The sequence below is a fragment of the Dama dama genome, chromosome 17 (genome assembly GCF_033118175.1).
Source record: "Dama dama isolate Ldn47 chromosome 17, ASM3311817v1, whole genome shotgun sequence".
In the NCBI taxonomy this organism is placed as follows: Eukaryota; Metazoa; Chordata; class Mammalia; order Artiodactyla; family Cervidae; genus Dama; species Dama dama.
The window spans coordinates 21721388-21736805 of NC_083697.1; positions in this window are offsets into that span (position 1 = coordinate 21721388).

Consider the following 15418-nt stretch of genomic DNA (forward strand, 5'->3'; position numbering starts at 1 on the left):
ATTTGAATACCTCTTCCAATTTAATAAGGCTCTTTAGGCAAAATGCTATAAAATAGAAAAGATTTTGGGTAAAGAAAAGAGAACTAGATTTTCACAGGTCCCAAGTTATACCCAAATCTGTCTTTGTAATGAATTTGGCATAAAGGGATATTTTTGCTAACATACCACTCCTTTTCTGGCACATAAGTGATATAGACAGATGGAAAAGTCACATGTAGTTTCAGTACAGGGATAAACATTTAAAACAAAAGCATACCTCTATGCTTTCCATTTTGGTTAAATCATCCATTTCTTACCTTAAGTCCCTAATTTATATTTCTCAGAATGATTGATAATCTATTTTGTTTCTCTAAAAGCAGTTGATATGAGGAGGTTCAAATTTTAGTCTAGTTTCCCCACCTTGACAAAGTTGCCTTTCAATTCATGCTGTTGAAATGAACTAATATATATCACCCCAAAACAGTAGTAAAACATCGAAATCATTCTGCAGATCTGGAAATTTTTTTTTTAAATGAAGAAAAATTTTAATATTGAAAAGCATACCTGTCAAAGTGAATTTACTGCAGATAAAGAAGACAAACAAATGTAACCTTTTAAGCTTTTCTTGCTTACTTCTATGAGGAAATTTTTTTAATTAAAGAAAATGGTCTTAAAAAAAGTCAATTACAATTCTGCTGTTGTTGTCCTGATTCCATTCTTGGATAACTTCCCTTTGGGCAGCATAGTGACTGCTTTCCACTGGTTATTCATATGCTATATTGATTGACACCCTGAACCAAGTTATTAGATCCTTTTTAAATACATGGCTTTCCTGTGGGGGAAAAATAACTTTTAGAGACAAGTAATGTGTTTTCTAAAGATAATATGTATGCTTCCCAGAGACCAAAATAAGCTTCCTATTGAAGACATCCATACAAAAACTCAGGAATGCAAGTTAGGCTTCAGAATCAGGTATAACTTCTTTTTGAGAATTACACATAATAATAGTTGCCAAACTCAGCCTAACAATTATAAATGCCCTCTTTTAACTATTTGCTTCTCTATTCTGGAACACATCATAAGTGCTTCTGTAACTGTGCTTATGCCAAAGGAGCTAGTTTTTCTCCCATTATCTCTTCATGGATGTGCAAAGACTATATTTCACAGCCTTCCTTGTTTCTAGATATATCTAGGTAGTTAGATTTCATTCAATGAACAAGTTTCATACAACATTTTGGGGGGGCCATCCTTAAATGATAGATAATGCACATTCTTTAATTTTTTTGTTTTTCTTTCCTCCTACCTGCTAGCTCGAATATGGACATAATTGCTGGAGTCTGGAGCAGGTATTTTGAGCCAGCAGGTGATTTTGGTAATGGAAATACATATAAAAGAGCAATCACATAGAAGGTGCTGGATCCCGAAGAACTTTGTGAAACAGACTTACCATGTTAAAATTAAATCACTTATCTATAAAACCTTTCCCTATCCAAGAAATAAATTTTAGTTTTATTTAAGACACTATGGGCTCCCTACTGGCTTAGATGGAAAAAAAAATCCACCTGCAATGCCAGAGACCGTGGTTCAATCCCTGGGTTGGGAAGATCCCCTGGAGAAGGAAATAACTACTTACTCCAGTATTCTGGCCTGGAGAATTCCATGGAAAGAGGAGCCTGGCAGGCTACAGTCCATGGGGTCATAAAGAGTAGGACATGATTTAGTGACTTTCACTAAGACATTATAATTTGGGTCTCCGTCACTCTTAGTAAAATCTAATCCTAAGTAATAATGTCCAATGGCAATAGAGAATTAAGGAGACAAAGGACTTAATTATGAAGATCCCCAGGAGAAGGAAATGGCAACCCACTGCAGTATTCTTCCCTGGAGAATCCCATGGACAGAGGAGCCTGGCAGGCTACAGTCCATGGGGTCCCAAAGAGCCGGTAACAATTTAGTGACTAAACCTACCTACCTATGGTGCTTTAAATGTGCTTTTTTGAGAAGATGTGTATGCCTACAGCATTTAGAGAATGATAATGTAAGAGTAGCAAATACAATAAATTATATTGAGAGAGAGGGAGACTAATGCATAGGAAAACTGAGATTCAGAAAGGTTATGTAATATACACAAGGTCACATGACCAGTATAACCAGGATGAAGGAGACTAGACCAAAGAAATGAAACCACCGGTTCAAATGGTCCACAGTACCACATCTGTCATAATCCTCAGAGAGGAGAATGCCATCCTCAGACACATCCCTATTCTGCAAATGGATACTGCAGTAAGCAGGTGGCACTGCTCTTTCCTCTGAAATCAAAATGATATTGCCTCTATGTGAGTTCCTACTAGTGCAGTAGAGTCTCCAACCCAGAAAGATATTCATAAAATACTACTGCTTACTTCTCGAAACTAGCCATTAGAAATAATTTCTCTCTGCCGTAGAACAAAAATTAAACTCAAATTATTAAAATGCTGTGCATTTTGCAATTCACAAAGGGAATTCTTATATAAATAACTAATTTCACACACAGTCACCTTAAAATGCTAACAAAACAGGTATGATCCTCATCTTAAAGATGCAAAAAATTAAACATCAAAGAAATTAAATGACTTAAGCAATACAAACATACTTATTAAAAGATAGGGTCAAAACTCAAAATGCATCCTTACACGTTTATTATTCCTTCAAGTACATCGGTGGAGTTCCATGACTTTTGAAATCATTTCTTATCTCACTAATAAGTCCAAAGCAATGATCATGCATATTGATACCATACCTAGGACTAGATTCCCCAAAAACTAATCTCTATAGTTAATCAAGAAGTTCTGGAAGTTTCATTATCTCTTTCAGGTTAATAAGATGATAATCAATGCATCACAATTTCAAATAGCTTTAAATCAGTCCTGGGGATTAGCATTAATTCTGCATTCAGTCACCTTGGTTTATAACATAGAAGTGCAACTGAAAACATCTTGCAATCAATGAATATCCAAATTTGGGAAATAAAACATTAAACTCTAGACTTGTAGAAATTCTTGGGGGCATCATCTAGTACAACTCTCTCACCAATGGGAAAAGTTATCCTACAGTGTTAGGTTTGCTTAATTCATGCTACCAGTGACAATCAGGACAAGAATTGGAACCCAGATCTCTTGGGGCTAAGTCTTATGCTGCTTGAACCACAGCTTGCTACTGTTGTCACAAATATGTGACAAAACACATATTTGTCAAGCAAGTTGTTGACAGCAGATATTATTGCTGATATATTGTTGGAGATATATTGTTGGAGCAGATATTTTTCTTATACTAACAGGATTCCTCAGATATGTTTTCTCTCTCTCAACCCCCATTTTTTCATATTTTCTTTCAATAAAGAGCTCTATTATTTAGGATGTGCTTCAATTTATAAAAATTAATGTCAAATGCAGCTTTTCCTTTTATAAGCAAGTAAGAGTCATTTTAAATGGGATTGAAGCCAGAGAAAGGGATCGCTCTGTAGTCAGTCACAAGTTAACTACACAATTAACCACCATATTCATGACACAACGATAATGAAAGAAAATGAAGTGCTTAGATTTGGTAAGTCACTGTCAAGTTCACTTCAGCTGTCCCACCAAACATAAAATTCTGAGGTTATATGACTGACATTGTTTTACCTAGACAGTCCTTTCCAGTATCCACAGGGAATGGGTTTCAGGACCCCTGAGGATATCAAAACCTGTAGATCCTCAAGTCTCTTACATAAACTAGCATAGTATTTACATATAACCTACACATGCCCTCCCTGTATATTTTATATCACCTTCAGATTACTTATGATACCTAATACAATGTCAATGCTTTGTAAATAGCTGGCAGCACGTGTAGCAAATTGAAGTGTTCCTTTTGCTAACTTTCTGGAATTGTTTTTAAAATATTTTTTTGGTCTGCAGTTGGTTAAATCCAAGGATTCAAAATTTGCAGATATGGAGGGCCAACGGTATACATATAATTCACATGCATGCATGCTAAGTCACTTCAGTCATGTCCAATTCTTTGAGACCCTATGGACTGTAGCCTGCCAGACTCCTCTGTCCATGAGATTCTCCAGGTAAGAATACTGGAGTGGGTTGCCATGCCCTCCTCCCAGGGATCTTCCCAACCCAGGTATCGAACCTGCATCTATGTCTCCTGCATTGGCAGGTGGGTTCTTTACCACTGGCGCCACCTGGGAAGCCCACATATAATTCACACAGCTTACCAGTTAGGTGTTCTCTCTACTAATGACACTGAGTGTATGCATCCTTGCCATGTTACTGTGGGATTCCCAAGAAAGCACTCACTTCAATGGTTACATGAGATATTTGAATAAAGACAGGGCTTAACCCTTATACCCTCAAACTTCTCAGCCCCACTCCTGCCCTGTTACCAGCAGCACCCCTGCCACTGGTGAAGTACACATTTTTAAACTGAGCTGTATATTTATTTATTTCAAATCTCTTTTTACACGACCATCATCTTATTCTTAAGTCCCCTATCTCAATCCTTCACACTGGCAATTAATTTGAAACACATTCAAACTGATGACTTGTAAAAAAACAAAACAAGTTGCTCTTTCTCCAGAGAAGTTAAGACTGAGAATCAGTCAACAAATAAGAGAAATCAAGAAATATTAAGTCAAAAAGCACTAAGTCACTTTTCTTATCAGCATTTAAATAGTACTGCAGGTCTCAATTTCAGAAGCAAATCCTGGGTTAGAGATGGAATACAGAAACTCATCAACGTCCAATGACAATAAAGCTGTAGGAGTAGTGGTTCAATTGATTAGGGAGAAACACGCAAGTGAATAGAGAAATGGGGCTAAGACAAAATTTCACTGCTTAAAGAACACACCAAGAAAAGGAAACCCTCAAGACACTGAGAAGAAGTAGCTAAGAGATCCAGATAGACTACCAGATTTCTAGATTAAGGATCTGGAGGATGATTACATTATTAGTGAGATGTGGAAGACTGAAGAGGGTAATGAGGGGCGAGGGATTGGAAATCAATGATTGTGTCAGTCATGTTAAGTTGAAGATGCCTGTGATCCCTCCAAATATCAAGAAGATAGTGTGAATATTTGAGTCTATAACCCAGAGAAGACTGGAGAGAAGATGCAAATGTGAAAAGTTCTAGCAAATGTGTTCTTTGAAGTCATGAAGTTGCAGGAGATCAGCTTTAAGGGAAGTGCAAAAAAGAATGAAGGCTGAATCAAGTCCTGTAGATTTCCAACATTTAGAGAATGAGTCGAAAGGATGGGCAAGTAAAGGAGATATAGACTGAATTACTAATGAGACAAAAAGAAAGCCATAAGAGTGTGAACCCACAGAAGCTAAGACATAAAAATGTTTCCAAAAGAAGAAATTGATCAGCTCTGCAGAATGCTGCTGGGCCATTGAGTGAGATGATAACAGAAACCTATACACTGAATTTGATCAATCTCAGTGAAGTGGTAGAGATGCAAGCCAGATCCCAGTGGCTTGAAAACTGATTAGAAGGTGAGAAAGGGTGAGAGCACATGTAAACTACTCTTTTTAACTTTTTGTTTTAGAATACAGCTAATTAAAAGTGCTATGATGATCTCAGGTGGACAGCAAAGGGACTCAGCTAAATATATACATGTATCCACTCTCCCCCAAACTCCCCTCCCACCGAGGCTGCCATGCCACATTAAGCAGAATTCCCTGAGCTATAGAGCAGGACTTTGTTGGTTATCCATTTTTAGTATAGCAGTGTTAAACTACTTTCAAAGAAATGCGGCCAGGGAGAGCGGCAGAGAAATGAGAGATGAGGGGGAGCCATAGGCCGAGAGTGGAGGGAGGTGTGAGGTTAGCGGGCTTTTTTCTTTAAGAAGAAAAACATCATAGCATGTTGTTACACTGATGAGAATAATCCAATAGAAACAGAGATATTCACAGTGTGAAAGATAAAGGAAGTGCCGAAGTATTTTAAAAGACAAGAAGGAATGCGATCCCAAGCAAAACTGGAGGGACTGGATTTTGATGAAGGAATTGACTCTCTTTCCACATTTCTCTGAGGAAGAATGAGACGCAGGTTGTTTATAGATTTAGCAGTGAGAGGTCTCCAATGACTATAATTTTTCTCTGTGATCTATATGGAGAGGTCTTCTGCTGAGGACAGGGCAGGGAAGTGGGGAAGGGTAATGAGACCTCTGAGGAGCAAGTAGACAGATAAAATAGTCATCTCGTAGAGTAGAAAAGTAAACTTCGCAGTGTAACTAGGATAGCAATTGTTGCTGTACATTAATATGCCTTTCTCTTTTGCATTTCCATGGATGTGTGTCTCTACTCAGAGACAGACATCTACAAGGGAGTTGGAGAGTAGATGGCAAGGGGCATGGAAGGGTGAAGATGAGGACAATTATAATAAGAACAGAAAGAAAGCAACCAATGTTCAGTTGAATCTTTAGCAATACCACAAGTTTGAAAACTAGACTTTATCAGGAGAAAAGGGATTTTCTAAGCTCCGTAAACTCTCAATAATGTATCAAAGGCAACCTGGCTGACTTGACCATCACCTTTACTATCAGCAGAGAAAAGTCCCTTCCACAGAGAAGCCCAGCCAACCCAGCCCCGCAGGGGTATGGAAAGGAGAAGAAGAAAAAGCAGAGCAAGATCTTTGCCGTTCCGCCCCCTCCACACGGGATTTCAGTAGTGGCGGGTGCTGGAACATTCTGAAAGGTAGGCAAACACTGGTGAACACGACAAATGGCAGACTGCTTGTCCAGGCAGAGTCTGGTGACACAGGCCACAGGCACAAATCCCTCGTTTGTTTCAGCACCACGTCCGATTTGCACGGAACCAAGAGCACACACATTGCTCGTACTCAGTCGTACCCAGTCTCTAAGCTGTGTCTGACTCTTTGCAACTCCATGGGCTGTAGCCCACCAGGCTCCTCTGTCCATGGGATTTCTCAGGCAAGAATCCTGGAGTGGGCTGCCATTTCTTTCTCCAGGAAATCTTCCGGACCCGGAGATCGAACCCACATCTCCTGCGTCCCCTGCATTGGCAGGCTGACTCTTTACCACTGAGCCTGGGAAGCCTCCACGTGTTGCTACTGGTTTCTCAAAGCTTATGTGAAATACATGTGGATATAAAGGTGCTGAGAGGGCTGGCTGGTCAGAGGAGACCTGGCACCATAGAGAAAGAACCCAAAGCATGAGATCTGGGCAATCAGATCATTGGCTAAGACAGTAGGTTTCACAAACAGATGCACACACAATACCTCCAAAATGCCACAAGAGATCGATGTACCTCAGTGGATTCCAGTGCAAAAGGCCAAGGATCAATACAGATAAGACATCTCTCCTCCCTAGTAAAGACATCTCTCCTCTCGAGGTCCAGAGTTTGAGGCTGAGATGCCCTTGTCTTCCATCATAAAATCAACTTGGAATTATCTTGAAAAGGAACTAGAAGGCAAAGAGATTTGGAAGATCAAATACCCAATTGTTACCCAAAACAATGAAATCTGAAATTGAGATTCATTGATTAAATTTTATATCAAGTTTATATACCCAAGTTTCCCCTAACCTACTATCTCATCTCCCCAACTTTGGCCTCTGCTACTAATTAAGTGAGACCTGGTAGGGGGACATCACATCAGTTACAGAAAACAAATAATCCTTTTTTTTTTTTTTTTTTCAAATCAAAGCAACAGCACATAATATTTTGACCCAACAACAGCAGGAAAAAAATAAAAAATTTTCTGGATTGTGTTTGAACCCATTTGAAGTTTGCAATCAAAAATTTAAAATTGAATAAGTTAACTTCACCTTGTGAATATTTTTCCCCAGTGTTCAGCAAAAGGGGCTGGTTGGGTTTAATCAGGGATGAGCTTTTGCCAGTTATATGTAACGGGGAAAAAGAGGAGCAAGGGAGTTAAGGGCTTTAGCAAGAGAGCAATAATAATGATGGACCATGACATTTATGCTGGACAAGAAAAGAAATGAAGACGGGGATGGAGGGAGGGGGTGGAGACTAATGGATCGGGCATGAAGGCTTGATGGATTGAAAGTCTCCACGACACTGAAGAATTGTTTCAGTGGGTGTACTTGAGCAACTGAGCTAGGAAAATAAGTGAAGTGGTGGGAGTCAGAGAATGGGATATTTAAAGATTTTAAAGGTGATGGTGACATCATTCACAATATCTTGTATGTGTACAGTGGCATACATAACTCATTTATTTAACTATCCTTGCCTACAGAGAAAGGGAAATTTAATAAAGAGACTAAAATTACAGAAAATTATTTACAACATTTAAGAGGAAAATCTACATTCAAGTACACTAGGGAAATGTAGAAACAACCATGTAAATCCAAATACTTAAATACTAAACAAATCTATCATTTCTTTTCAGTGATATAGGTCTTGTAGAAAACTAAATAACTATTTTTATCCATTTACTGTGGTTAATTAGCTGATTACTTACGGAGAGTTATTCTACTAGTTTGTTTACATTTTTAAAAAAATAGAACTGCTTTTGTTTTTCTATATTTTCAATTTAGATATCTTCATTGAACTAAGCCAAATTTAAAATTTTTAATCCAAAAAACTAGATTTAAGGATATCAAATTGCATCATTACATGTTCCTTCCACTTAAACGCAATGACCAAATATTTTAAATTTCCCCATCATACCAATTGACCAGCAAAAGTCAGTTTATCACAGAAAGAGAGATTAAGTCCCCCTCTGCAGTTAGGCTTTCTCTCTTTCGATATCCATTTCAGTTTCTGACAGTCTTTTCTATATCGCCACAAAATGCAAACATTTCATACTCATAAAAAGGAAATATTCTTACATTCCTCTATTTGAAGTCTGAGACATTCAGAAGCTGATCAAAAGAATTTTATATATCCACTGTTAAAAGTGAAAATTATATTTTGATGGCCAATTAAATCAACCTTTAAAATGAGCAAACCTTGTAAAGTAATTAGCCTCCAATAATAAAAATAAATGAAAAAAAAATAAAATAAAATGAGCAAACTTAATTTTAAAACATATTCATATACTTGAAATTTTAAAATAATGTTTTAGTTTGAAATATGTAGTGAAATGATAACAACACTATCTTTTTAACTAACATTAAAACAAAGGGTCACCACGTTGGAGGACAAAGGCCTGATCTGGCCTTCTCAACTCTGCTAAGCCAGCACTGTCTTCAGAAATGATTTGAATTTGAATACGTTTCAGCAGGACAGGCCACTCTGAAATTCCCACAGTATTCCTTACTCTTTGTTTTCAACTGGTAACTTTGTTCCTTGCTGATAAATGATTTTTAATTGGCGACTTCTGGTCTATGTCATTCTCTGTTTTGTATAGAGTCAGTTTCAACTGTATTGTTCTTGCTTTCATTTTTAAAATACTAAGCGATCTTAGATTTTTAAATTTAAGCTGGCCGTTTTCATTTTAAAAGTGTCTAAAACGCTTCAGTCTCTGCTAGCAAGGGTTTGACCTGAATGCCTTCAGTAAAAATATGATTGCCAAGATTTGAGACGACAAGATAATTCATGAATGTCTTCCAGTTTCAACCACAAAGAAGTTAACCCATTTTTTTCTAACATTTGAAAACATATATATATATTATTTTCTTAGATTCCACTTCCTTGAGGCATCATTCAAACTTCACATGAGGTTCAGAATGTAGTAATTAGCAGTGGGCTGCTTACATTTGCCAATATATTTGTACAAACATATGTTGGACTCGGTTCCATATCAGCCACACATCAAAGAAGGGTGCTGAGGAGGAATTATTCTACCTCGGGGCTGGATTAGTGTCTCTGCCTGAAATAGGCCTCATTTAAGGGCATGGTTTGGGGGAAATTAAAGAACCTGCATGGCCTGAGTATTGGAGTGAATCCATTAACAAAAAGCTGTGCTGAATATTTCTGCCATTCTTTTTCCATTCCTGCTACTATGATCCTGGGGCAAGTTGTAACCTCTTTTATCTTCAGTTTGCCAATCTGCAAAAGGCAGACCATATAATTCTCTCACAAGCACCTCACAGAAGGCTGGGCATGGCAAGTATCCTTCTGTTAGGAAAGCCGGTGCTTCCTTCTGCTAATATCCTTTCTCAGGTATGCACAAGTCTTCTCAGCGCCTCTCCCCACACCCTCCACACCTCACCTTAAAAGATGAAAGCCCTGAGCTCCCAGTACAGCCCCGACAAGCACCAAAGACAGAAAAATCTCCCTAATCTCACCTCCCAAGAAAGGCTGGCTTTCTTTCCATTGCTGTGAATTTTAATAGCACTATTGCCAAAATGAGTTCCTATATTTTACAGGAAAACTAAATAACTTTAATAACATTAGGGCTGACAACGTACAAAGTTCTGTCCGTGTTTCCCCAAATTCAATCCTCCACAACAACACTTTAGGGTACCTACGATTGTCTTCATTTTGCATAGGAGGCAACAGGATTAGATTAAGTTGATTTACCCAAGGTCACACCACTAAGGCACAAGGCCAAAATTTGAACTCAACTCTAACTCCAGAGCCAGGTGACTTAATTGTTCTACCAGAGCTCAGGATTGAGGAAGAATCAGCACAAACTCATCAAGAAGAGACTGTCATCAGTCAACAAGGTGCTAGAGTCATTACTCCAAAGGTGGGAAAACCAAGTGTTACATTTTCAGAAATTTTGTGATAGTGATAGTAATTATTCAAATTTAAACTATAGGGACTTCCTGGTCCAGTGGTTAAGACTCTGCTTCCAATGCAGGTGCAGGTTCCATCCCTGGTCAGGGAACTAGACCACACATTCTGTGCAGCACAGCCAAAAAGTATGTCTTTTTATTTATATAAGTGTGTAATCAAATACATTATATTAAAAACAGTGGTAAGAAGTATTCAAAACTGTTTAGATAACAAGGTGATCAATATAGCCTCAAAAAGACCTTCTAAGGGACAAGTAAGTCATACTCCAGAGAGATTGATGCTCATAAACCCTGGGAGTGCAAGTTTTAAAAGCCTAGGTTTCAGCTATCTATTGCTGCCCAGAAAACTATCTCAAAACCCAGTAGATTAAGCAATAATCATTTTATCATATCTCATAATTTTTTGAGTTAGGAAATCCAGCAGCTGAATGTAGGCTGGACGGTTTATCTACTCTACATATTGTCAATTGAAGTGGCAGGTGAGCTGTCCTGGAGGGTTCCAGACTTCACTCACCTCTTGCCCTTTCTGTCAAGTCTGGTGCCTTGGTAGAAAGGGCTAGAAGGCTGAGCTCGGTTGGGACCATGGACTGGAGTACTTAACACATGCCTCTCCACCACAGCTGTCTCAAGGTAGTTAAATTGCTTGCATGAAGTCCAAGACGCCCAGAAAAATTGTTCCAAGAGACAGAAAGTGAAGGGCCTGAAGCCTGGCCCCTGAAGCTGCTACAGCCTCTCCCTGTGGTAGGATAGCCACAGAGCATGCCCAAATTCAAGGGCAGGGGACCTAGACCTCACCAAGTGCCAGAGCAGAATCCAATAATTGCTACCACTTTTATTCTGGGCTTAGTCACTCGGTTGTGTCCAGCTCTTTGTGACCCCATAGACTGGAGCCTGCCAGGTTCCTCGGTCCATGGGGATTCTCCAGGCAAGAATACTGGAGTGGGTTGCCATTTCCTTCTCCAGAGATCTTCCTGACCCAGGGGTTGAACCCAGGTCTCCCACATTGTAGGCAGATGCTTTACCATCTGAGCCATTTTATCTATCATGTTTTTTAAAAATTATTATTATTTAGAGATACTGCTTAAATATTTACAGGTGAAATGATATGATATTGCAATGTAAGGAGAGTGGATCAAAATACAAATAGAATAATATTGGCCATGAGGTGATAATGTTGAAGCTGTATGATGGCTGAATGGGGACTTATGCTATTTATGTATGTTTGAACTTCTCTGTATTAAAAGAAAACCTGTTTCAATGTCCATCAAGCAAAAAGCATTAATCCAGTTGCAAACACCAAACACAAGAAAGACTTAGAGTGCTAAATACAGTTAAAAAGCCACTGCTTGGAGAAATGACTGATTCTAGGACTGGGGCAGAAAATATGTAAAATGAGCCTGGGGCATCTTATAGCACTGGGAAGTAAAGAAGTGCTCAAAACAGATGCAGAGGCAGGAGCATGTCAAAGGGACGAAGGAGCCCACGGAGAGAGTCCCCTATGGCCAGGGCTAGAAAATTTTAAGAAACAAAGTAAAGTAGTCTTAAATTATAACCCAGAGTTAAAAATAAATATCCATAAATCTATACTAACATAAACAAGTAAATAAATGGGGAGAACAAGTAAACCTCTCAGCAAAAGAATAACAAATAATTTATGTAGATCCTCCATTCTCGAGGAGATGGAGCATAACTCCCAATTTCTGCATCACACTGCGACATGGATAAAGGCTATAAAACTCACCCCTAAACATCTGTAATTTCTTAGTCTGTGGTGACAACCTCCTTTAAATGAGATGTGTGTAGTGACTTCCTCCCAAACAATACAGTAAGGAAAAGCAGGGGGAGAGGAATTAGTAATTTTACCGTGGACAAATCTGACAAGCTACCTCAATCAAGTGTTTGAAGTTAACATCGACACTGCAAATCATGTTGACAGTATGTATCCTTGTTATAATGTGATGAAAATGGCACTTTTCTCTGTAATGGTCATCCCAAAAGCTCATGGTCGAAATCTAATCATAAGAAAAAATTCAGACAAATTCCCACTGAGGAGCGTTCTACAAAATATCCTATCTCACAATCGTCAAGGTCATCAAAAACAAGAAAGGTCTCAAAAACTGTCACAGCCAAGAGGAGTCTCAGGAGACGTGATGCTTAAATGTAATGTCGTATGCTGGATGGGATCCTGGAAAAAAGACAACTGGGTACCAATAAAAATTAAGAAAACCTAAATATAGTATGGAGTTTAGCTAATACTCCAATATTAATATTAGCTCATTAATTGAAACAAATATACCATAGTAATATAAGATATTAATAATAGATAAAACAGAATGTGGGGTATACGGGAATTTTCTATACCATGCTTACAATTTCCCTATAAATCTAAAACTATCCTAAAATAAAGTTTGCTTTTAAAAATTATAAACTTCCTCTGCAGCCTTGATGGAAATCTGACAAGATCTAGAGCTTTGAAGTAACTTCTCTAGTCCGTATGTTAGAGACTTGGAAGCAGCAACAGAAAACTGCACTTTAACCCACACTAGCCTACAGCCAAATCTGGTTATTAGATGAAAGAAGGTAACATCAAGAGAGAGGCATCACTTAATGAAAGAGCTAGCTTCTTTCTCTTCCTAATATGCTGCTTTATGTGGATGCATTTCTGCCCTGCAGCACAAAAAATAAAGAACCAAGATCTAATGCTGCCTAAAAGAACAGCAGATGTGCTGAGGGTGGTGTCAATTACAAACCAAAAAATATACAATGGGCATAAAGAAATGCATCTATCCTCCAAAAATATCAAAAGAGCAGGGAGTTTCATAGACTCCAAGAAAATCTGGATTGACAGCTTTCTCAGCATCCTGGAAAGAAATAATTTTGGGCAAGCATAAAGATTCATTTTAAAGTGATCTTAACAATGTCACATATCTTCTCAAATAGGTCCATTTTGGAGTTTTCTCAGGTTCAGGAGAAGAGGTCAGGTAATAACTCATCTGTCCCCATAAGCAGTTCTCACACTCCAAACATATAAATGTGCCGTGACTGTGAGGTCAGTTCTTCCTCTCATTCTTGCAGTTATGAATAGAAAAGGTCCTAGAAAATCAGAGCATTCTCCCTCCTTACTGTACATTTGATGAACAGCTGTAGGCATCCCTGCTGACCAACCAGTTGCGGTGTCTGGTCAAAATAAACCTGCCTTGTGAGCTGAAATTATTTTTGGCTACTATCAAGAGGAGCTCCAACTGCCAGGAGAGTCATCCCTTCAGTGGTCCAGGAGCAATCAACACCCAAGTCTAGTCCCAGGCTCACATCTCAAGGATCACACCTCTTAAGGGTGCCATAACCACTTGTATGTCCTACTTGTGCGTGACTCTTATGCTCTTGAGAGCACTGCTCCTAATACCATTCATCTGCTGCAAAGGGAAGCCAAAGCTGGCCCACTGGCCCACTAGCCCTGAGGCTTGCACACCCACTAGGCTTGGAGTTTAAGGAGTTTTCAGGTTCTATCTGCACTGTACCACAGCATACATTAAGCTATAGAACTCACCCCAAAACCCTTGTAATTTCTCTTGGTTGGTGATGATAAATTCCCCCTAGTAAAATGCACCAAAAACACCTATATATCAAGTGTGTGAAAATTAAATTCCTTATAGAATCAACCATCTATTATTAATATCAATAGAGGAATGTAGTGACAGGTACTTTAAATGTCCTATTCAGAAGATTATATAAATTTTGTGAAATAAGCATGATTGTCTTTTAGTGACATATTAAAATAAGCTTTTTAGTGACACATTACAATAAGTTTTTATCATCTAAGTGTACATCCAATGAATTGTTCAGAAACAGAAGCATCTTGGTTTGACTGAAAGATGGTATCTCACTTTAAGAACCATATTTACTTTTCACCATGTTCAGAGAAGCCAGACTCTCCTTTGGGGTGAACCAGTCAAGAGTAATTCTAACTCATCAAAAATGGCCAGCCAGGCATTCACGGGAGGGGTGAGCCACCTTCCTTGAAAAACAAATAAAGCAAAAGCACACCCATAAATTTCAAACATAGCTTTAGCACCTACATTCAATTTGCTGTAGTTTAATTAAGTTGCACCAGCCAGCCATCTGCAGGCTTTAATAACTCGAGAGTCTAGTCCAGTGACCAAAGAAAGTCTCTTACAAAGTGGCATTTAATTGAGGGCCCCCAGGCCACTCAAGAACATATTGTCCCAGAAAACACTCATCTAGGCAGACATGAAATTAAATCTGGAGAAATGGTTTCTCAAAGGCAGGATGCAACAGGAACAAGGGGAAAAACTGGCAACCATAGGTACATAAGATTGACCACAGAGAATCTCCATTTACCACTTTGATGAAATCTTAATCATGCTTTATTTACTAAAGAGAGGCTAGATTGAGTATAAAATATAGAGATGTATCTAATTGACATTTTATAAGTATTTGTTTTAAAGCAACATAATAAGTGGGCCTCTATCTACCAATTAATTGAATCAGTAAAAGAAATTTTACTAACCCAAATGAATGACTTTTCTTAAATCTAAATTTTTACATGAGTGATAATTAATTTTTAACTGATCTTCCAGAAATGTTTGTAGTATTTAAGAAAAAAGAAAGCTTTCAATATTACCAAGAAAGTCGTCATTTAGACATTTATATTTCCTGTCTATAGTAACAACTTCAGTTATTTGGGGAAGACGGTTTTGCTGGTGGAGAAGCACAACTTTCTTACTT